The sequence below is a fragment of the Lagenorhynchus albirostris genome, chromosome 6 (assembly GCF_949774975.1).
Source record: "Lagenorhynchus albirostris chromosome 6, mLagAlb1.1, whole genome shotgun sequence".
NCBI classification, from domain to species: Eukaryota; Metazoa; Chordata; class Mammalia; order Artiodactyla; family Delphinidae; genus Lagenorhynchus; species Lagenorhynchus albirostris.
In genome coordinates, this window is record NC_083100.1 from 55335334 (window position 1) to 55360186 (window position 24853).

The window sequence follows — 24853 nt, forward strand, 5'->3', positions numbered from 1 at the left end:
ATGTTGAAATCATATTTGTGCATGAAACTGCATTTTTTCTTTTCACCATTCCCACCAAGAGTTGGGAATTTCTGACCATCTTTATAAGTTTCTGTTTATGAAATTAACATGAGTCTGCTCACTAAATTCAAACCATTAGAAAAATTACAGCATGCCGAGGCTAATAGCAGAAAAAGTTAAGGGTGCTGGGTGAAGTTTTTGTTTGTTTTCTAAGATGCCTAGATTGTTCTAAAACCAATATAGAGGGGCTGTTAGTTGGAGTAGATAGTATTCAAGCTGTAGGATGCTAACATTCGAAGTGTCCTTTTGTAAATGGAAGCAATGTTGGTTAAATCTATATTATTCATTACAAAATCTGTATTACTTCCTAAATGATGACCTCGGTTATCTTCAAAAATCTCTTTTGTAATGTTATTTAATTTCCTCTCTCTCTTTTAATACTCTTCAGGTGGACTTAGGGACTTAGATAAACTACCAGTGAGCGTAGAGTTTACCCTCACTCATCGCACAATTATAGAGTTGCTGCCACGTGCCCTGTAAGCTACCAGGCACCATGGAGTATAGACGAGGCATCTCTCAGGTGAGGCTGCAGCTGAGAGGGGCAGCAAGGACTCAAGCAAAACCCACAGTACGGCAAGTTGAGGTTGAGGTGGGCGGGAGGCCATTAAGATCCAACCAAGTACGTGAGTCAGAGAAGCAGTGGCCAAAGGGGATGGTGGTTCTGTCAAGGCCAAGACTGCAGGTGGCGATTCTCTGGGCTAGAAAGACCATGCTGAACAGGCAGGACTTGCTTTAGGGTATTCTTATCTCACATCTCTAACCTTAAAGTCTAACGCAGTCAACACACCTTCAGCTGCCTGTAAATATCTATCATCCTTCCGTTACTAAGACATAGGAAGAAGAATGCCACAAGAAGTTCATGATAACCTCACAGGGCCGCCATGTCACACTCACACATCCGCACTGCAAGGACCAATCTTCTTGGAGGGATGAAGCAGGCTGTCTCACTGCTCGGAGTCACACAGCTGGCGAGCTCAGATTGGAGCCTGAAGACTAGGGCTGCAGGGGTGAGGGCCTCTCTGTGTGTCTCCTATTACAAATAGTCCCAGTGGTGTGTGAACAAATAGTGCATTGGGGTCACTCAAAGTTAGAAGGCTACTTGGCTCATATTACCTAATCTTGGATTCCTCTCTCTGTGTGTGTGTGTGTGTGTGTGTGTGTGTGTCTAAGTGTGAAGTATTCACAGGGGTGGTTGGCAGAAAATCCACCAGAGGATATTGTGGCATGGCTTGGGTAGAACTAGAAAAATAACTTTCAGTGAGACTATCAGGCTTTCATTCACTCATCCAGTAAATATTTAACGAGCTTCTTCCATGTGCAGGTTTGCCCATGAAGACTGTGCTGGGCACTTAGGAGTTAACAGTAGACACACCCAATCCCTACCCTCCTCTATCAGACCATTAACAAATAATTACACAACATATTACTGATGGAGGAGGAATGTCATGCTCCCAGCTCTCAGGGAGTCTTGAGCTGGTTTATTTCAGCTTCCCACCCAAGTCCATGTGTGCAGGGCTCCCCCACCAGCACTCCTCTAGGTACCCAGGATCCTGCCTTTCCTTCTTGGATTTCTTGAGGTTCTTAGGCATGTGTTTGGGCACTGGGCAGAAGTGCATTGCCCAGACAAGTGCCCCTCCCATTGGTTGCTCAGTGGGTGAGGTGCTGGACCCTGGGAAGCTAAAGTCTTCACCAGTCTCCCATGGGAGGAGTGGCTGGTGGGTCCCTGACTGCAAGCAATGGGAGGTATCTACTTGAGCAAAGGTGGGACCGTCCATGGTCCTGATTCAACTACCATGTGGCTCACGGGAGCTCAACCAATGCCTCCACAGTGGTCCTTTGCTGGGTGCATCTCCTTCCTGGGTACAGCTGCCATGCTCCCAGGGGCTCTCTCCTTCCTCTCTTACCCCACTCCCTGACCTCTGTGAGATGGCGACAGTGTTCATTCCCCTTTTCTTACCTCCCCAAGAGCACACTCCTTTCTCCTCTGGTTCTTTCAAAATAGATCCTGATGGTCCATTGACTCAGAGCCATTGACTCAACCAAAAACAAGTTCTTTTTCCTGGAGGACACAGAGGGCTTTTTGATCTTCAATTTCTCCCAGAAGAGGAGGGAAAGAATTTGCTGCTGAATGCAGCAAAGAAAGAGAAAAGGAAACAAAGACAATTGCCTTTCCATAGGAAGAGTCTGTATATCTGTCACCTGCCACAACAAAAACTGTGACCACAGCTTTGAAGGGGAGGTTCTGGGAGGGAAAGTCAAACTCCAGTGCTGTGGCCCAAGGCCACCAATGGGAGCTTGGCAAAGCTGACACCTTATGGGTTCTCAGGGCTAGTTAGGGCAAGTCCTGAATCAAGCAGCATTTCCATCGATTCTGGGGCCCTATAGGTCTGCATCTCATGGTTTTGTGCTATATTCAGATGAGATTGGAACTGTACTCTGCCCATGCTGTTCTCTCTGACTGGAAGAGTCTATGTTTCCTAATTCTCCTGGTGAACTTCTATTCATCCTTCAACACCCACATCAGATGATACTCCTCCACTCTGTTTCTTGGCCTCCTATATGCTCCCTCCTCTTGTGGCCTCTGACCTTCATGCTTCTATTTTTTCACTATTCATTCTGTTTACTCTTTTTTTTTTTTGCTCATAATATCTTTTTTATTATTTTTAACATCTTTATTGGAGTATAATTGCTTTACAATGGTGTGTTAGTTTCTGCTGTATAACAAAGTAAATCAGCTATATGTAGGCATTTATCCCCATATCCCCTCCCTCTTGGATCTCCCTCCCACCCTCCCTATCCCACCCCTCTAGGTGAACATAAACCACTGAGCTAACCTCCCTGTGCTATGCAGCTGCTTCCCACTATCTATCTATTTTACATTTGGTAGTGTATATATGTCAGTGCTACTCTCTCACTTTGTCTCTGCTTACCATTTCCCCTCCCCGTGTCCTCAAGCCCATTCTCTATGTCTGTGTCTTTATTCCTGTCATGCCCCTAGGTTCATCACAACAACTTTTTTTTAATATTCCATATAAACAGGTTAGCATATGGTATTTGTTTTTCTCTTTCTGAATTACTTCACTCTGTATGACAGACTCTAGGTCCATCCACCTCACTACAAAAAACTCAATTTCGTTTCTTTTTATGGCTGAGTAATATTCCATTGTATATAGGTGCCACATCTTCTTAATCCATTCATATGTCGATGGACACTTAGGTTGCTTCCATGTCCTGGATATTGTAAATATAGTGAGGCAATAAAATATAGTGAGGCAATGAACATTGTGGTACATGACTCTTTTTGAATTATGGTTTTCTCAGGGTATATGCCTAGTAGTGGGATTGATGGGTCCTATGGTAGTTCTATTTTTAATTTTTTATGGAACCTCCATACTGTTCTCAGTAGTGGCTGTAACAATTCACATTCCCACCAACAGTACAAGAGTGTTCCATTTTCTCCTCACCCTCTCCAGCATTTGCAGGTTTTTTGATAATGGCCATTCTGACCACTGTGAGATGATACCTCATTGTAGTTTTCATTGATGTTGAGCATCCTTTCACATATTTGTTGGCAATCTGTATATCTTCTTTGAAGAAATGTCTATTTAGATCTTCAGCCCATTTTCAGTTTGGGTTGTTTGTTTTTGTGATATTGAGCTGCATGAGCTGCTTGTATGTTTAGGGGATTAATCCTTTGTCAGTTGCTTCCTTTGCAGATATTTTCGTCCATTCTCAGTGTTGTCTTTTCATTTTGTTTATGGTTTCCTTTGCTCTGCAAAAGCTTTTAAGTTTCATTAGGTCCCATTTGTTTATTTTTCTTTTTATTTCCATTTCTCTAGGAGGTGGGTCAAATAGGATCTTGCTGTGATTTATGGCATAGAGTGTTTTGCCTATGTTTTCCTCTAAGAGTTTTATAGTCTCTGGCCTTACATTTAGGTCATTAATCCATTTTGAGTTTATTTTTGTGTATGGTGTTAGGGAGTGTTCAAATTTCATTCTTTTCCATGTAGCTGTCCAGTTTTCTCAGCACCACTTATTAAAGAGGCTCTTTTCTCCATTGTATATTCTTGCCTCCTTTAACAAAGATACGGTGACCATATGTGTGTGGGTTTACCTCTGGGCTTTCTCTGCTGTTCCATTGATCTCTATTTCTGTTTTTGTGTCAGCACCATACTGTCTTGGTTACTGTAGCTTTGTAGTATAGTCTGAAGGCAGGGAGCCTGATTCCGTTTTTCTTTCTCAAGGTTGCTTTGGTTATTCAGGGTCTTTTGTGTTTCCATACAAATTGTGAAATTTTTTGTTCTAGTTCTGTGAAAAAGGCCACTGGTAGTTTGATAGGGATTGCAATGAATCTGTAGATTGCTTGGGGTAGTAGAGTCATTTTCACAATGTTGATTCTTCCCATCCAAGAACATGGTATATCTCTCCATCTGTCTGTATCATCTTTAATTTATTTTATCAGTGTCTTATAGTATTCTACATACAGGTCTTTTGTCTCCTTAGGTAGGTTTATTCCTAGGTATTTTATTCTTTTTGTTGCAGTGGTAAATGGGAGTGTTTCCTTAATTTCTCTTTCAGATTTTTCATCATTAGTGTATAGGAATGCAAGAGATTTCTGTGCATTAAATTTGTATCCTGCTACTTTACCAAATTCATTGATTAGCTCTAGTAATTTTCTGGTAGCATCTTTAGGATTCTCTATGTATAGTATCATGTCATCTGCAAATAGTGACAGTTTTACTTCTTCTCTTCTGATTTGGATTCCTTTAATTTCTTTTTCTTCTCTAATTGCTGTGGGTAAAACTTCCAAAACTATGTTGAATAATAGTGGTGAGAGTGGGCAACCTTGTCTTGTTCCTGATCTTAGTGGAAATGGTTCCAGTTTTTCACCTTTGAGAATGATGTTGGCTGTGGGTTTGTCATATATGGCCTATATTATGTTGAGGTAAGTTCCCTCTATGCCTACTTTCTGGAGAGTTTTTATCATAAATGGGGGTTGAATTTTGTCGGAAGCTTTTTCTGCATCTATTGAGATGATATGGTTTTTATCCTTCAGATTGTTTATATGGGTTATCACATTGATTGATTTGTGTATATCGAAGAATCCTTGCATTCCTTGGATAAACTGCACTTGATCACGGTGTATGGTCCTTTTAATGTGCTGTTGGATTCTGTTTGCTAGTATTTTGTTGAGGATTTTTGCATCTATGTTCATCAGTGATATTGGCCTGTAGTTTTCTTTCTTTGTGACATCTTTGTCTGATTTTGGGATCAGGGTGATGGTGGCCTCATAGAATGAGTTTGGGAGTATTCCTCTGTCTGCTACATTTTGGAGGAGGTTGAGAAGGATAGGTGTTAGCTCTTCTGTAAATGTTTGATAGAATTCACCTGTGAAGCCATCTGGTCCCAGGCTTTTGTTTGTTGGAAGATTTTTAATAACAGTTTCAATTTCAGTGCTTGTGATTGGTCTGTTTATATTTCCTATTTCTTCCTGGTTCGGTCTCAGAAGGTTGTGCTTTTTTAAGAGTTTGTCCATTTCTTCCAGGTTGTCTATTTTATTGGCATATAGCTGCTTGTAGTAATCAGTCATTATCCTTTATTTTCTGGAGTGTCAGTTGTTACTTCTCCTTTTTCATTTCTAATTCTTTGATTTGAGTCTTCCCCCTTTTTTTCTTGCTGAGTCTGGCTAGTGGTTTATCAATTTTTTTTAATTTTCTCAAAGAACCAGTGTTTAGTTTTATTGATCTTTGCTATTGTTTCTTTCATTTCTTTTTCATTTACTTCTGATCTGATCTTTATGATTTCTTTCCTTCCGCTAACTTTGGTTTTTTTGGTTCTTCTTTCTCTAATTGCTTTAGGTGTAAGGTTAGGTTGTTTATTTGAGATATTTCTTGTTTCTTGAGGTAGGATTCTATTGCTATAAACTTCCCTCTTAGAACTGCTTTTGCTGCATCCCATAGGTTTTGGGTCATCGTGTTTTCATTGTCATTTGTTTCTAGGTATTTTTTAATTTCCTTTTGGATTTCTTCAGAGATCTCTTGGTTATTTAGTAGTGTATTGTTTAGCCTCCATGTGTTTGTATTTTTTACAGACTTTTTCCTGTAATTGATATCTAGTCTCATAGGGTTGTGGTCGAAAAGATACTTGATAAGACTGCAATTTTTTAAAATTTACCAAGGCTTTATTTTTGACCCAAGATATGATCTATCCTGGAGACTGTTCCATGAGCACTTGAGAAGAACATGTATTCTGTTGTTTTTGGATGGAATGTCCTATAAATATCAATTAAGTCCATCTTGTTTAATGTATCATTTAAAGCTTGTGTTTCCTTATTTACTTTCATTTTGGATGATCTGTCCATTGGTGAAAGTGGGGTGTTAAAGTCCCCTACTATGATTGTGTTACTGTTGGTTTCCCCTTTTATGGCTGTTAACATTTGCCTTACATATTGAGGTGCTCCTATGTTGGGTGCATACATATTTACAATTGTTATATCTTCTTCTTGGATTGATCCTTTGATCATTATGTAGTGTCCTTCTTTGTCTCTTGTAATAGTCATTTTAAAGTCTATTTTGTCTGATGTGGGAATTGCTACTTCAGCTTTATTTTGATTTCCATTTGCATGGAATATCTTTTTGCATCCCCCCACTTTCAGTCGGTATGTGTCCCTAGGTCTGAAGTGGGTCTCTTGTAGACAGCATATATACGGGTCTTGTTTTTTTATCCATTCAGCCAGTCTATGTCTTTTGGTTGGAGCATTTAATCCATTTACATTGAAGGTAATTATCGATATGTATGTTCCTATTACCATTTTCTTAATTGTTTTGGGTTTGTTTTTTGTAGGTCTTTTCCTTCGCTTGTGTTTCCTGCCTAGAGAAGTTCCTTTAGCATTTGTTGTAAAGTTGGTTTGGTGGTGCTTAATTCTCTTAGCTTTTGCTTGTCTGGAAAGGTTTTAATTTCTCTGTCAAATCTGAATGAGATCCTTGCTGGGAAGAGTAATCTTGGTTGTAGGTTTTTCCCTTTCATCACTTAAATATGTCCTGCCACACCCTTCTGGCTTGCAGAGTTTCTGCTGAAAGATCAGCTGTTAACCTTATGGGGATTCCCTTGTATGTTATTTGTTGCTTTTCCCATGCTGCTTTTAATATTTTTTGTTTGTATTTAATTTTTGATAGTTTGATTAATATATGTGTTGGTATGTTTCTCCTTCAGTTTATCCTATATGGGACTCTCTGTGCTTCCAGGACTTGACTGACTATTTCCTTTCCCATATTAGGGAAGTTTTCAACTATAATCTCTTTAAATATTTTCTCAGTCCCTTTCTTTTTCTCTTCTTCTTCTGGGACCCCTATAATTCGAATGTTGGTGCATATAATGTTGTCCCAGTAGTCTCTGTAACTGTTCTCAATTCTTTTTTTTTTTTTTTTTTTTTTTGGCGGTACGCGGGCCTCTCACTGTTGTGGCCTCTCCCTGTTGTGGAGCACAGGCTCCGGACACACAGGCTCAGCGGCCATGGCTCACGGGCCCAGCCACTCTGCGGCATGTGGGATCCTCCCGGACCGGGGCACGAACCCGTGTCCCCTGCATTGGCAGGAGGACTCTCAACCACTGCGCCACCAGGGAAGCCCCTCAATTCTTTTCATTCTTTTTTCTTTATTCTGCTCTGTGGTAGTTATTTCTACTATTTTATCTTCCAGGTCACTTATCCATTCTTCTGCCTCAGTTATTCTGCTATTGATTCCTTCTAGAGAATTTTTAATTTCATTTATTGTGTTGTTCATCACTGTTTGCCCTTTAGTTCTTCTAGGCCCTTGTTAATTGTTTTTTTTATTTTTTCCGCTCTATTTCCAAGATTTTGGATCATCTTTACTATCATTACCTGAATTCTTTTTCAGGTAGACTGCCTATTTCCTCTTCATTTGTTTGGTCTGGTGGGTTTTTACCTTGCTCTTTCATCTGCTGTGTGTTTCTCTGTCTTCCCATTTTAGTCAACTTACTGTGTTTGGTGTCTCCGTTTCACAGGATGCAGGTTCGTAGTTCCAGGTTTTTTTGGTGTCTGCTCTCAGTGGGTAAGGTTGGTTCAGTGGGTTGTGTAGGCTTCCTGGTGGAGGGGACTGGTGCCTGTGTTCTGGTGGATGAGGCTGGATCTTGTCTTTCTGGTGGGCAGGACTGTGTCCGGTGGTGTGGTTTGGGGTGTCTGTGAACGTATTATGATTTTAGGCAGCCTCTCTGCTAATGGGTGGGGTTGTGTTCCTGTCTTGCTAGTTGTTTGACATGGGCATCCAGCACTGGAGCTGGCCATTGGGTGGAGCTGGTCTTAGCGTTGAGACAGAGATCTCTGGGAGAGCTCTCACCAATTGATATTACATGCGGCTGGGAGGTCTCTGGTAGTCCAGTGTCCTGAACTTGGCTCTCCCACCTCAGGGGCTCAGGCTTGATACCAGTCTGGAGCACCAGGACCCTGTCAGCTGCACAGCTCAGAGGAAAAGGGAGAAAAAAAAGTTTAAAAAAATAATATAATTATAATTTAAAAATTAAAAATATTATTAAAATTAAAAAGTAGTTAAAAAAAAGAAGAGATCAACCAAACCAATAAAGAAATCCAACAATGATAACAAGTGCTAAAATCTATACTAAGATAAACATAAAAATCAGAAACAAGTCAGTTGCAGACAGCAAACCCCAAGTCTACAGTTGTTCCCAAAGTCCACCGCCTCAATTTTGGGTTGATTCATTGTCTCTTCAGGTATTCCACAGATGCAGAGTACCTCAAGTTGATTTGGGGGATTTAATCCGCTCCTCCTGAGGCTGCACAGAGAAATTTCCCTTTCTCTTCGTTGTTCGCACAGCTCCTGGGGTTCAGCTTTGGTTTTGGCCCCATCTCTGCATGTAGGCCGCCCTCAGGCTTCTGTTCCCACCCAGACAAGATGGGGTTAAAGCAGCAGCTGATTAGGGGGCTCTGGCTCACTCATGCGAGGGGAGGGAGGAACAGGGTAGTTATAACTGGAATGCAAGGTGAGCCTGTGCCCGCCAGAGGCCGACGTGACGTTGAAACAGCCTGAGGCACGCCGTGTGTTCTCCCGGGTAAGTTGTGCCTGGATCATGGGACACTGGCAGTGGCGGGCTGCACAGTCTCCCGGAATGGGAGGTGTGGATAGTGACCTGTGCTTGCACACAGGATTCTTGGTGACTGCAGCAGCAGCCTTAGTGTTTCATGCCCATCTCTGGGGTCCATGCTGATAGCTGCGGCTCGCACCTGTCTCGAGCTCATTTAGGCGGTGCTCTGAATCCCCTCTCTTCGCACACCCTGGTCCCTTGCCTCTTAGGCAGGTCCAGACTTTTCTTGGACTCCCTCCCGGCTAGCTGTGGTGCACTAGTCCCTTCAGGCTGTGTTCACGCAGCCAACCCCGGTCCTCTCCCTGGGATCTGACCTCCGAAGCCCGAGCCTCAGCTCCCAGCACCAGCCTGCCACAGCACGTGAGCAGACAAGCCTCTCAGGCTGGTGAGTGCTGGTCGGCACCGATCCTTTGTGTGGGAATCTCTCCACTTTGCCCTCTGCACCCCTGTTGCTGTGCTCTCCTCCATGGCTCCAAAGCTTCCCCCCCCGCCCACCCCCTGTCTCCGCCAGTGAAGGGGCTTCCTAGTGTGTGGAAACTTTTCCTCCTTCACAGCTCTCTCCCAGAGGTGCAAGTCCTGTCCCTATTTTTTTGTCTCTGTTTTTTTCTTTTCTCTTTTGCCCTACCTAGGTATGTAGGGGAGTTTCTTGCCTTTTGGGAGGTCTGAGGTCTTCTGCCAGCGTTCAGTAGGTGTTCTGTAGGAGTTGTTCCACATGTAGATATATTTTTGATGTATTTGTGGGGAGGAAGCTGATCTCCACATCTTACTCCTCCACCATCTTCTGGACTAGTTCCATTCTGTTTACTCTTGTCTCTCCTTGAGTAGACCATGAGCATCTTAGGATTGGAGTCCACATCTTTTCTTAGGTTGCAATACAAGCTCTATGACCTTGAGAAACTTTCGATCATGATAACTATTTTTAAACCTTTTAAATTATTATAAATATACTTTATAAAGCTGAAGTTTAACAATGATTTAGAATTAAGGCAGAGACTCTAAGCTAGAAGTATTTCATCACATTCTCCCAGGGCTTCCAATGGAGTCCTATATTTCCCCTGCTTAACAGCACTTACCACACTGTATTATAATTGCCTGTTTACTTCTTTGGTCCCCTGACCCACTGTGAACACAAGGACCACAGTGATTTCACAAATGTATCTATAACACAGGGCAGGGCCTGTTGTAGAATTAGGCATGCAATACATGTGTGTTAACTTAAGTTGAATTAAATGTAGAGGTCTCCAAAGGGAGTGGATAGAGTTGATTCCTCATGGCCTAGTCATGGAAATCTTTTATGTCCACTCTTTCCTTCTCTGAGGCTGATATCAGTATAAAAATAATAAGAAGTGTAACAACAACATGCCAAAAAAAAACCATAATTATTATAAAAGTCAGTATGATTTAGTGTTTCCTGTTTCTGAGCACCATGCTAGACCCTTTTTTTTTTTAATTTTTATGTATTTATTTATTTATCTTTGGCTGTGTTGGGTCTTTGTTTCTGCGCGTGGTCTTTCTCTAGTTGCAGTGAGTGGGGGCTGCTCTTCGTTGCGGTGTGCGGGCTTCTCATTGCAGTAGCTTCTCTTGTTGCGGAGCACGGGCTCTCGGCGCGCAGGCTTCAGTAGTTGTGGCATGCAGGCTCAGTAGTTGTGGCTCACGGGCTCTAGAGCACAGGCTCAGTAGTTGTGATGCACAGGCTTAGTTGTTCCGCGGCATGTGGGATCTTCCCGGACCAGGGTTTGAACCCATGTCCCCTGCATTGGCAGGCAGATTCTTAACCACTGCACCACCAGGGAAGCCCCATGCTAGACTCTATGTGTGTTAGTTTATTTATGCCTCACAACAACCATACAAAGTAGTAGTAGTATTGTCTACACAGAGAACGCTCAATCAAGGCTTACTTCAGTTTCTTGCCCACAGCCACTTAGCAAGTAGGAACCGGAGGTAGGATTAGAGACCATAACTGTTGTGAAGAGTGTTCTAGGCAAGTACAAGGTAAATTTAATAAACAGCTTCAAGAAAAAACACTTACTAGAAAAATTTAAACCATACATCTTAGTAACATCACTGCACAAATCCCTGATAGAGTCAAACCTTTCTCTGGAAGGATAGCACTGTTAGTTTGATGTTTCATCCCTTGTTAGCAGTGAATTATTTTTTCCCAATATTTTATTATGAAAAATTTCAAACATAGAAAAATTCAGAAGAATTGCACAGAAAACCCTCATCAGTCTGTGGTTTTTAACTTCCTTGGAGAACCCCTTATACTCTGCCTTCCATCCCCCAAATTTGCACACCACCCAAAGCCACCCCAGCTCTGAGTGCTTGTGGTGGGGATAATGTTTAGAACAGTGGTTCTCAGTTGTTAATGGGCACCAGCTTGTTAAACACAAATAGAATTTCTGATTCAGAATTTGCCTTTCTAACAAGTTCCCAGATGATGTTGATGTAGTTGGTCTGGTGTACAACTTTGGGAATCACTGGTTTGGGAAATTTTTCCCTGAAAAACACAAAAGACATTTCTCTCTAGACTCAGAGATAGCATAGCTGTGTCTCCGTGGGTTTCCTTTGCCCTTGCTTTTCTTTAATCTTACGAACACTGTAAATCATCTAATATATCAGATTCTCTTTGTAATGGTTACTAGGACAAATGGTTACAGACAAATTTGGCTATCCTTACAAATGCATTGATGCTGCAGCATGCATTTTGTCTAGTAACTTCACTTCTGATCATGTTTTACATTCCTCTCCTTAGTTTCCCTTTGATTTGTCTTTCTGGCCTATTTTTACTTTCTTTTATTCTCTGTTATTGCTTGGATCTTTGAAATCCACATTAAACCTTTTTTGGGACAAAACAGGTTATGTATATATCACTACTGCTAGCAACAACAAAACAACACTTTGATATACCATGTTGAGTAAACTTTAATAAGAAAGCAGTAAACTTTCATAACAGAAACATTTTTTCAAAGAAAAATTACTTCAGAATGCCGACCTCACTTAGGAACCATAGGCTTGATGAACAGCCATTTTAAATTAAAGATTCAACACATCATCATCATCTCTCAGGGCTGGTTCTACTTACCTTACACACTGCCTTTAAGATCATTGTAATGTACACAACGCAAGGTGGATTAATCTTATAATCCTTCTTTTAAATAATCTTCTTTCATAAAGAAACTAGAGAAAACATGGAAATATATAATCAAATATTACATCAACTGCATGTGTTAAAGAAGAAACACTGGATACCTTTCTTTTAAAAACTTGTACCAAATGGTTTTCTAATTTTATTTTAAATGTTATATACCGGGAAAAAGGAAAATCTCTTTTGAAATGACCTGTTTCTGTTGAAATGCAGCATTTAAATTTTCAGTGCTGCTAATGAGAACTGTTTCTTTGATAAACATAAATAATGAGAGCATATTAGAACTATCCAAGAGCCAGGGTTGAAAAGACAGTTCACGTAAGAGAAAGTTTCTCTGTTTCAAAAGGAGGTAGTCACTATGATGTTTCTTTTTCTTTTGGTTCTCACCTTGACAAGAAAAATATGTGAGAATCATGTTTTCTCATGAAGGTTATGTTGCTGCATGAAGGATAACAAAGGCAGTTTCTGAGATTAATAGGAAACAGTTACAGATAAGATTGTTTCACCAGAATAGCTCAAGCAGAAGTAAAGGAAAGGCCATAAGATTTTTAACTTCTGGTGAAATTCCTGAAAATCACATGTGAAGAGATGATAGAATTTTCATTCTCCTATTAAGGGGATCAAAGTAATAGGTCTACTCAAGCCTAGAAAACCAAAGTGAATTAAGCAATAATTGAGAATAATTAAAGTTTAGTAAGAGAGGGGAAATATTGTACTTAGAAGCTTGCATTTCTTTACACGTTCCTCTCTTTTTCAATATAGAGATTATTGACTACTAATCTTCCTTGCGTTTATGCACTTAAAAAAGACAAATATATAAAATGCCCTTTGACTTGGTTAGCCCTATAATGGGAAGATTTGCCATTCCATGGGAAGCTTAGGTATTAATAGGTACCAAGACCCTACGAGCAAACAGCCTCTAGTGAAGTTCTTCTCAAACATGAGTGCATATAAGGATCATCTGGGAATTGTGTCCAGCTAAGAACCTGTGTTGAACTACAGAGGAGTCAGAAAAAAGCTATGGACCCCTCTCCCCAAATCACACATAAACACATTCGAGCCAATCCACCTAGCTGATTCAGGGACCTAATTCCTACTCTAGGGGTATATTTGAAAACCCTACATTATAAAGTGATTATAAATATTACAGTGATCTATACAACTGCAGAGAAGGAAAAGGTCACTGTAGGATAAGAGAGAATGAATAAGCCCTGCAATCTCGGGGCCGGACCATGGCGACTGACACTGTGTGGCTGACAGGGTCTTGGTGCTCTGGCCGGGTGTCAGGCCTGAATCTCTGAGGAGGGAGAACCGAGTTCAGGACACTGGACCACCAGAGACCTCCCAGCCCCAGATAATAACAATCGGCGAGAGTTCTCCCAGAGATCTCCATCTCAATGCTAAGACCAGCTCCACTCAATGACCAGCAAGCTCCAGTGCTGGATACCTCATGCCAAACAACTAGCAAGACAGAAACACAACCCCACCCATTAACAGAGAGGCTGCCTAAAATCATAATAAGGTTACAGACACCCAAAAGTAACAACTGACACTGCAGAAATACAATGGATCATAAGAGATTACTACAAGCAGCTATATGCCAATAAAATGGACAACCTGGAAGAAATGGACGAATTCTTAGAAAAACACAAACTTCCGATACTGAACCAGGAAGAAATAGGAAATATAAACAGACCAATCACAAGCACTGAAATTGAAACTGTGATTAAAAATCTTCCAACATGGGCTTCCCTGGTGGCGTAGTGGTTGAGAGTCCACCTGCCGATGCAGGGGACACGGGTTCATGCTGCGGTCCGGGAAGATCCCACATGCCACAGAGCGGCTAGGCCCGTGAGCCATGGCAGCTGAGCCTGTGTGTCCAGAGCCTGTACTCCGCAACGGGAGTGGCCACAACAGTGAGAGGCCTGTGTACCGCAAAAAAAAAAATCTTCCAACGAACAAAAGCCCAGGACCAGATGGCTTCACAGGTGAATTCTATCAAACATTTACAGAAGAGCTAACACCTATCCTTCTCAACCTTCTCCAAAATGTAGCAGACAGAGGAATACTCCCAAACTCATTCTATGAGGCCACCATCGCCCTGATCCCCAAACCTGACAAAGATGTCACAAAAAAAGAAAACTACAGGCCAATATCACTGATGAACATAGATGCAAAAATCCTCAACAAAATACTAGCAAACAGAATCCAACAGCCCATTAAAAGGATCATATATCAGTATCCCAGGAATGCAAAGATTCTTTAATATATGCAAATCAATCAATTTGATACACCATATTAACAAACTGAAGAGTAAAAACCATATGATCATCTCAATAGATGCAGAAAAAGCTTCCCACAAAATTCAGCATCCATTTATGATAAAAACTCTCCAGAAAGTAGGCATAGAGGGAACTTACCTGAACATAAAATAGGCCATATATGACAAACCCACAGCCAACATCATTCTCAAAGGTGAAAAACTGGAACCATTTCCACTAAGATCAGGAACAAGACAAGGTTGCCCACTCTCACCACTATTATTCAACATAGTTTTGGAAGTTTTACCCACAGCAATTAGAGAAGAAAAAGAAATTAAAGGAATCCAAATCAGAAGAGAAGAAGTAAAACTGTCACTATTTGCAGATGACATGATACTATACATAGAGAATCCTAAAGATGCTACCAGAAAATTACTAGAGCTAATCAATGAATTTGGTAAAGTAGCAGGATACAAATTTAATGCACAGAAATCTCTTGCATTCCTATACACTAATGATGAAAAATCTGAAAGAGAAATTAAGGAAACACTCCCATTTACCACTGCAACAAAAAGAATAAAATACCTAGGAATAAACCTACCTAAGGAGACAAAAGACCTGTATGTAGAATACTATAAGACACTGATAAAATAAATTAAAGATGATACAGACAGATGGAGAGATATACCATGTTCTTGGATGGGAAGAATCAACATTGTGAAAATGACTCTACTACCCCAAGCAATCTACAGATTCATTGCAATCCCTATCAAACTACCAGTGGCCTTTTTCACAGAACTAGAACAAAAAATTTCACAATTTGTATGGAAACACAAAAGACCCTGAATAACCAAAGCAACCTTGAGAAAGAAAAACGGAATCAGGCTCCCTGCCTTCAGACTATACTACAAAGCTACAGTAACCAAGACAGTATGGTGCTGACACAAAAACAGAAATAGAGATCAATGGAACAGCAGAGAAAGCCCAGAGGTAAACCCACACACATATGGTCACCGTATCTTTGTTAAAGGAGGCAAGAATATACAATGGAGAAAAGAGCCTCTTTAATAAGTGGTGCTGAGAAAACTGGACAGCTACATGGAAAAGAATGAAATTTGAACACTCCCTAACACCATACACAAAAATAAACTCAAAATGGATTAATGACCTAAATTTAAGGCCAGACACTATCAAACTCTTAGAGGAAAACATAGGCAGAACACTCTATGCCATAAATCACAGCAAGATCCTGTTTGACCCACCTCCTAGAGTAATGGAAATAAAAACAAAAATAAACAAATGGGACCTAATGAAACTTAAAAGCTTTTGCAGAGCAAAGGAAACCATAAACAAAACGAAAAGAAAACCCTCAGAGTGGGAGAAAATATTTGCAAATGAAGCAACTGACAAAGGATTAATCTCCAAAATATACAAGCTACTCATGCAGCCCAATATCAAAGAAACAAACAACCCAATCCAAAAATGGGCTGAAGATCTAAATAGACATTTCTCCAAAGAAGATATACAGTTTGCCAACAAACACCTGAAAGGATGCTCAACATCACCAATCATTAGAGAAATGCAAATTAAAACTACAATGAGAATGAGGTATCACCTCACACCAGTCAGAATGGCCATCATCAAAAAATCTACAAACAATAAATGCTGGAGAGGGTGTGGACAAAAGGGAACCCTCTTGCAGTGTTGGTGGGAATGTAAATTGATACAGTCACTGTGGAGAACAGTATGGAGGTTCCTTGAAAAACTAAAAATAGAACTACCATATGACTCAACAGTCCCACTACTGGGCATATACCCTGAGAAAACCATAATTCAAAAAGAGTCATGTACCACAATGTTATTGCATCTCTATTTATAATAGCCAGGACATGGAAGCAACCTAAGTGTCCATCGACAGATGAATGGATGAAGAAGATGTGGCACATATATACAGTGGAATATTACTCAGCCATAAAAAGAAATGAAATTGAGTTAGTTGTAGTGAGTTGGATGGACCTAGAGACTGTCATACAGAGTGAAGTAAGTCAGAAAGAGAAAAACAAATACCATATACTAATACATATATATGGAATCTAAAAAAAAAATGGTTCTGAAGAACCTAGGGGCAGGACAGGAATAAAGACACAGATGTAGAGAATGGACTTGAGAACACACAGTTGGGGAAGGGTAAACTGGGACGAAGTGAGAGATTGGCATGGACATATATACACTACCAAATGTAAAATAGATAGCTAGTGGGAAGCAGCCGCATAGCACAGGGAGATCAGCTCGGTGCTTTGTGTCCACCTAGAGGGGTGGGATCAGGAGGGTGGGAGGAAGACGCAAGAGGGAGGGCATATGGGGATATATGTATACGTATAGTTCGTTCACTTTGTTATACAGCAGAAACTAACACATCATTGTAAAGCAGTTTTATCCAATAAAGATGTTAAAAAAAAATAAGAAGGAATGGATGAATGAATGGGAATGAGCTTGTACAGAAAATGGGACTTGAATTTCAATTGGCAGAATAAGGAAGAAGTCAAACCCTGTGGGTGGAGGGGTAGAATAATCTGCAACCATAGAGGGAGAGATGAGAAAAAGGATAATAAATTGCCCATCCTGATGCATCCATGGAAGACTAGAAGATGGTAACACAGGATGGGCAATGTAGAACCAGTTCATGAAGTGCCTTGGATACCAAGCTAAGGAATTTTACTTCATTCAGCAAGCCACAATGAGTCCTTAAAGGCATTTAAAGAGGGAGTGACATGGTAAAAATGGTATCGGCTGAATTAAAGGGATAAAATCTAAGTTTTAACATAAAAACATATACCATGTTTATTATTTATTTTAATATGAGATAGAATAAGGCCTAATAATTCTTTTTTAAAAATATTTCTTCACAGTTCTTAGACATTTATATTCACTCTTAGCTTCCAAGTTTTACTGCTTCTGTATATAAATCTAGCCCATGAACTGCAGAGGTTGATTATGGCATTGTTGTATGCCTGACCCCAAGAACACGAGGAGGACTCAGATCTTCACATCACTGCCACACACGCCACCAGGTGGCTTCCCAGCCTTTTGCAGCTTCTGTGTTGTGTGTAGATTGAGAGAGCTGGTGGAGCCTGGGAATGTGCTGGGCCAGCATATTCTTGGTCAACTGACGGTGCACTACTGAAGCTTTATTGCTGCCTCTTTTTGGAGTTCTCTATCTTTCCCATGTTTCACATGTCGTGGATAAATCTGTGAACCACCTAAGTATCCTAGCTTTCCCTGTTCGGAAGTTGGTGCAGGTAAGCAAGCTTGTACTGAGATTCAAAAGGACCTGTGTCCTCCCTTCTTGAGGAAGAATAGAAATTAGTTAAAATTTCACCCTTCCCTACTGGACAGGGGCCTGTGTGCTATCTAAACGACTAGTTACTTGTAGTACTGCTAGTCCCTCTAAAGCCTGAGTGCGTGTGTGTTTTAAGCATATCTCAGCTGTGTCCCAAATATACAAGAGAAACCTTCACAGAATCCCATCCAGACAGAAGGATCCCTCATCTCCCTGCTCACCCCACTGTATCACCTGCTTGCTGCTTCCCTTATTTTACTAAGTTATCTTGTCCAGCCAAGGGTGATATTAGAGTCCCATCAATGCTCTGCTGATGAGTCTGAGCTAAGGTTGTTTGCCTGAAGTCTGCCTCTGCTCCCTCAGAGGACAAGTTATTTTTTGCAGGATAGTCTTGGGAGTATTTAGCTGATTCTGTGTTCACAGTAATCAAAACAAAGCTAACAACTGGAGCTTATTCCAAAGTCAGTTGCAAGTTTAGAGACTTCCCCAAATGGATTCAAATAAGTACAGACCAAAACATTGTCCCTTCAAATGGATCCAGGCTGCCCATCATAAAAAATGGATCAACAGGCTAGTCATCTGGGAATCACAAACACTGCTCACGGTGCACCCAAGTTAGCTGCATAATGCGGGCATGGGAAACCCTTCGACTTGGCAGCGGTCTGCTTTTAGAGGCAATATAGTGGTTAGGCGCCAGGGTCTAGAACCAGACTCCTCAGGTTCAAATCCACCTCTGCCAATCACAACAATGCAAATTAGAACAAATTTTCTATCATCTGTTTCATTTGGCTCATCTATAACATGGGATTAGGAATATTCCTTACCTCTTAGGGTCCCTCTTAGGAAATCAAATGAGTTAATATACATAAAGTGCTAGAAGAGTGCCTGGCATGTATGTAGTAAGTGCTATAACAGTGCTGGCAAAACAGACAACTTTGCAGTCCCTTCCACATCACCTCAGCCCAGTGTCCTGTCTTCATTATTTCATTCATCCCAGAATCCTTTGGTCCAGAGGGCTTAGTGGGTGAGTGGGTTGGATTGACAACACAGTTCTCCTTTGAATTTCTAGGGCTGGACCACCACCCACTTTGTTGTTTCTTCCCATTTTCTGAGCATCACAAAATGTAATACTCTTGTGTCGAGGGGTCCAGGATAGTATTTTAACATTTTATAGCCTCTTTGTAAAGCTACCTTTTCAGTTTTAGAGGAGACAGTTTTATGACTCCCTTTGATAACCACTTAACTATTAAGACCCAAACAAAGAAGAGGAATGGTCACAGGGTATCAGGTACCCCCAGACAGCTAGAGTCCCACTTCTTGAACATTATTCAAATTAGCTCCAGGACTCATAATTCTGTGTTTTCATTTATTGTTACAATAAAGTAAATGGTTTTTTTAACCAAATGTTATTTCCTGGCTATTAATTCAGTAGTTATTTCAGATTGTAACACTCCTCTTTGATTTAGGGATATGGTACCTTATAAATATTTAAAAGTTGAAGACTGACACTTGGAGAAATTGACTTTGATTTGTTTTGTTAATATCCTATGGCTAGAGTAGTTATAGCTTTGGAAGATGTGACCCCATTCTCTACCTATCAGAAGAGATGGGGTGCATATGGCTCTGTAACAAGGAAATTTGGGGATGCTATTCTCAAATCTTTTGCAGACTAGACCTCCATGTGCACCTCCAGAGGACACACACTACTCTTTATTCTTCATAGATTTCTCCAGAAACTGCTCTTGAACCCAGGAATGTAGATGAAAGCTATCCATACTTCTCAAAATAGCTGAAAATGGTCATTCCTGAAAGGCTTGGGACTTTCTCTGCATCTACAAGTGTCAGCAAGGGTTTACGACAGGGCTCAGGATGATCTATAGACTGGTATTATTTAACTGTGGATCACTCAACCTAGTAGGGGAAAAAAGACAAGGTCAATAAGGATGGGTCTTGGTGAACCAGAGGTCATCTTACATTTTTCAACCTAATGTTCTTATTTCCTTTCCATTAACATTTCATAATGAAAAAATGCCTATATTCTTTAATTTTTAAGATAATTAAGTGAATTTAGTGCCTTTGAAGGGTAGAGGATTTATAATGGCATCAGGGAATATGCTATTAATAATCCACAAGACAGGGGCACCTGGAGAGCAGCAATGCAGTCTGCATCGCCATTTCTGCTCTTTGGCAACAAGCTGTAAGAGGGTTGCCAAAGCAGAACCAAACTCCTCTCCTGAAACCAGAAAGACTTGTGTCTTCTGGGACAAGGCTTCTACCCTCTTGGGAAGCGGTTTTCCAGTTGTATTTGACTTTGAATTTGAACAAATTACAACAAGCACAGAACATTCTAAGTACCTGGCATTCTCTGTATGCAAAGCCCTGAAACATGTGATGGAAGTAGAGAGTCATTCTGGAGCTTCCCTAAGGGAAAGAAGCATGCCATCTGCCTCTGAGATTTTTTTTTTTTTTTTTTTTTTTTTTTTTTTTTTGCCGTACACGGGCCTCTCACTATTGTGGCCTCTCCCGTTGCGGAGCACAGGCTCCGGACGCGCAGGCTCAGCGGCCATGGCTCACAGGCCCAGCCACTCCACGGCATGGGGGATCTTCCCGGACCGGGGCACGAACCCATGTCCCCTGCATCGGCAGGTGGACTCTCAACCACTGCGCCACCAGGGAAGCCCTGCCTCTGAGATTTTTACAGCCTAATAAGCTAGGTCAGGATGACACAAGTGAACACATAGGGACACAGAACAAGAGAAAGAGGTCTACATGGTTGCAGCCAGGCCGTGCACACAGAAACAAAGGGGCTAAATCAAAGGCTGGATTACCTCTGAGTTCTCCAAGCTGATCATTTAAGGTACCATTTAATAAAGTTAATTTCAATGATTTCTAGATAAAGATGGTAGAGTAAACACACTCATTTTCTTTTACTCCTTCCTTAAGCCCCACTAAAACAACAATAAAGGGACTTTTTTTAAAGGCAGAAATTCTCAAAGATAAAGAAATTGGGAAGGGATTTAACCATGACAAAATTTTGAAAGCTAGAAAACGGATGAATATTAATTCAGCAAACCCAAGAAAGCCAAAATAAGCTAAGTGGGAAAAGCTGAGAGGTAAACAGATTTATGCCACAGACTCCTCTCCCCCAAATAGCTCAGGAATTGGCTAATTAAGTACCTTTGGAAATAGGGATGAAGGTAGGGCCGTAAACAAGAAAATGGAGAATCTAAGAAGCAGTTAGATCTCCAGATCCTTCGTCCCACACGTCCACTCCATAGAGACTGGAGGCTTCTCCTCTGAAGCGGGTATAATAGCAGCTCTTTGGGATAGGGGGACAGCAGTGCAGAGCTTGAGGATAGGAATACAGGCTGGAAACAAGGGGATTGAATGAAGTTATATACCAATGCTGAGCTCCTCCAATCTCCATCCCTGTAACACCCAGAAGGTTCTTCTCCAGGGAATCTGAGTAGCTAAAGAGCAAAGGCCTGAAGATACAGGTATTCGGTAGCTTCCCCAAGGAAACAGGTCAGTCAGATCCCTCTTCAGAGAAGCCCCCAGAAGCTCTAATAGAAGCTTTCAGAGGCGCATTTTTAAATGGGGGCTGAAAACCAAAGATCACCACACAGCTAGGGGAAACTTCTAATACCTCTAAAGCAGTCAAATATATTAAAATGATTAAGGAAGGATAAGCTGATTGAGAAAGAGGCTAAACCATCAACGAGTGGATTAAGAATGTATTTACCATTGTGGTGAATACTTATAAAGGAACAATATTCAGCCTTAAAACAGAAGGAAATACTGTCATATGGTACAACATGGATGAACCCTGAAGACATTATGCTAAGTGAAATAAGCCAATCACAAAAGGACAAGTACTGCATGATTCCACTTATATGAGGTATCTGAAGAAGTCAAATTCATAGAGACAGAAATGAGAATGGTGGTTGCCAGGAGGGAGGGGGAAATGGGAAGTTGTTGTTCATTGGGTACAGGGTTTCATACACAAGGTGAAAATGTTCTAGACATCTGTTGTACAACAATGTAAATATAGTTAACAATACTTAAAAATTAAGAGGATACATTTATGCTATGTGTTTTCTAACCACAATAAAAAAGAGAGAACTAAAACAAAATGAAGGGAGTGAAGTAAACTCTGAAGGGAGAAGAAAACGTTAAATAGAATTATTAACATCCTCACAATGGTAAGAGAAGACATTGAATCCATGAAACAAAATTAAGGTGCTATTAAAAAAATTTTTAAAAACCCAGACAAAAAAGAAGAGCTCTTAGAAATGAAAACTGCGATATTAAAATATCAAGAATAAGGAGAGGGAATATTTCCTAGAAAGTAGAGAAAAAAGAAAAGAAATGAAATATAGGAGGAAACAGAGAAAAAAAAAAAAACAGTCCAAAGGTCAAATAATGGGAATTCCAGAAAAGGAAAGAAGGGAAGAAATGATCAAAGAGTTCATTTTTCAATTTTTCCTAGAATTAAAGGACATGATTTTCCAGATTAAAGGGCACACCAGGTACCTAGGATTATGATTAAAAATAAACTCACACCTAGGCACATTTTCATGATATTTCAGAACTCTGGAAGCAAAAAGAAGATCCTACAAAAACAGAGAGGGAGGAGGAGTCATTTTCAAAGGTAATGGATTCACAATAGCTTCTGACGTCAAAAGTAACATCTAAAGCTAATAGAGAATGCCTTAAAAATTCTAATGGCATGATTTCCAACCTAGAAATTGATATCTAGACAAACTATCAATCAAATGTGACAATAATATGAAGACATTTCAGACATGCAAGCTCTCATAAATTTACCCAGCACACACACCTTTTCTTGGGAAGCTATTGGAAGACATGTCTCACCAAAATAAGGACAGAGCCAGAAAAGAGAAAGATGTGGGGTACAGAAATAAAAGAGAGATGAAGACACCCCCAAAATTATGGTGAAGAAACATCTAGAATGAAAGCTATATACCAGGCTGAGAAGACTGCCAGTCCAGATTGCAGTTCAGAAAGTTCCAACAGAGATTTCTTCATAAAACTGATGGAATACCCAAAGTATCTGAATATTTTCAGATGAGATTTAGATAATTGGTAGAGAGTTTCGAGGTTGAATTAGTGATAAGGATGGAGAAAACTAAGCGCACATTAAGGAAGACAGTTATTAACTCTGAGAATACAAAATGCTGTCGAGGAAAGGAAAAGTAATCATACTAAATTGCATGACTTAGCTATGAATATCTTTTACAGAGTCATTATAGTATAAACCCTGAATATTTCTCTAAACAAAGTTATTATATTATTATACTGGGGAGTGAGAAGGGATAGTGTATGAGGTAGCAGAGGTTGACAGGTACAGTGTAAGACAGCTTCATCTTCATCTTCAATGGGGAGAAGTTAGTAGATAGTGCTTAAATCAGAAAATAATTTAAAAATTAAATCACAAGCACCTTACTTTGCCAAATACCCAAAAAAAGTGTATCTAGATGATTTGAACGTGGTTGCCTCTAGGTAAGGGAAAATTTTGGTACTGGAAGAGTTCTGCTAGTGTGTGTGTGTGTGTGTGTGTGTGTGTGTGTGTGTGTGTGTGTGTGTGTGTGTGTGTGTGTGTGTGTGTGTGTGTCTGTGTGTGTGTGTGTGTGTGTGTGTGTGTCTGGACCACCAGGGAAGTCCCTGATTTTAAATTCTTAAAGCAAAAAGCAAGGTGTTAAAGTGTTTAGCATGAGGCCAGGAACTCCAAATAAGGACACCTACACACAAAGACTATTTCTACCACCACTGTGTTTGAATTTCACAAGCCTCACCTTTTTCATTCCAAGGAGCTGGATTCTACAAATATGTTAATATAGTAAAATGATTCACTGAAAGATAAGCTGATTAATTGTTAACAAAAATAAACAATCAGCAGAATAGCAGGCAAATTGTCCCATAATGTATGTATTTGTTCATTGTTCTTCCATGTTGTGGTGAATAACCAGTGTTTGGATTTTAGCCTAGAGGTGTTTGCTCTTATGGAGGAGCATGGGGCTGAGAAACAAGGATTGATTCAGTGGTTTCTGGGATGCTTAGAGTGAGCAGAGTTGGATTTCATTGCTCGGCCAAAGCGGTCCCAGGGCATAAATTAACTCCTTGGGTAGTTTACACCCAGTGAATAGACTAGGAATATGAATACAGAATGGTCCCTGATAATCTGAAAACATAGAAATGATTCCCTTATCAAGAGTGGCCCAATGAAACCAGCAAAAATAATTATTCCCCAAGACTTTTTATGCCCTTTAAGTTTGTGTAGGGCAACTGACTGACAGCTGCTTAACATGAGTGAGTGTTTTGAAAACACTGAATATGTACGACCAGTATTACAATTATGTTGTGATGTTTTTATAGAATGTCACTAAACTATATTGCAAATTTATTCCTTCAATGAAACATATGCTGCAAACATCTCTATCCTATTAAGAAACACATTTTGCACTAGAAATGTGCTGTCTGATCCTTTCCATCTTTCTGAATATACAGAACATGTGTGTAACAAAGAGCAAGTACACAGCTACAGGATATAAGGATGTAAGAAACAAGGCAAAGTGGTGTATTCCCATGTCCTTCTCCTGAATAGTGGCAATTAAAATTCACAGCTGCTGGCTGCCCAGATGTTTCTTGTGTTTAGTGCTCTGTAATATGCATCAGAATATACTGTATGACTGCCGTTTCAGTAAACTAGACTGCTTTGTATTCTAAATTCTGCAGACTAGATCCAGTGTGTATATTTTTTCTTCAGATTAGCTTCCCTCTCCCCTACCCCCTTCATTTGCTTGGGGCATTAGCGGTTCAGAAACAAAAGACATTTCCAGCTCAGACTTTAGCTGTATCAGAGTGTAAGTGCAGGTCAGGTCTGATTTATGTGGCACGTCTGATAAGTAG

The 24853-nt window shown here is 40.4% G+C and overlaps 1 protein-coding gene and 1 long non-coding RNA gene across 3 annotated transcripts in view; one reads left to right on the plus strand and one right to left on the minus strand.

Annotated features, from left to right (window-relative positions):
* Window positions 1-24853, plus strand: part of PDE11A (phosphodiesterase 11A) — a 415084-nt gene that overhangs the window by 304241 nt on the left and 85990 nt on the right. The gene's annotated exons all lie outside the window — the stretch shown is intronic.
* Window positions 1-24853, minus strand: part of LOC132522272 (uncharacterized) — a 201060-nt gene that overhangs the window by 21672 nt on the left and 154535 nt on the right. Inside the window, exon 5 of one of the 2 annotated variants that reach the window (XR_009541140.1) lies at window positions 12260-12354. The exons of the other annotated variant lie outside the window; for it this stretch is intronic. This is a non-coding gene — a long non-coding RNA (uncharacterized LOC132522272). The remainder of the gene's footprint in view (window positions 1-12259; window positions 12355-24853) is intronic. 2 annotated transcript variants of the gene reach the window in all.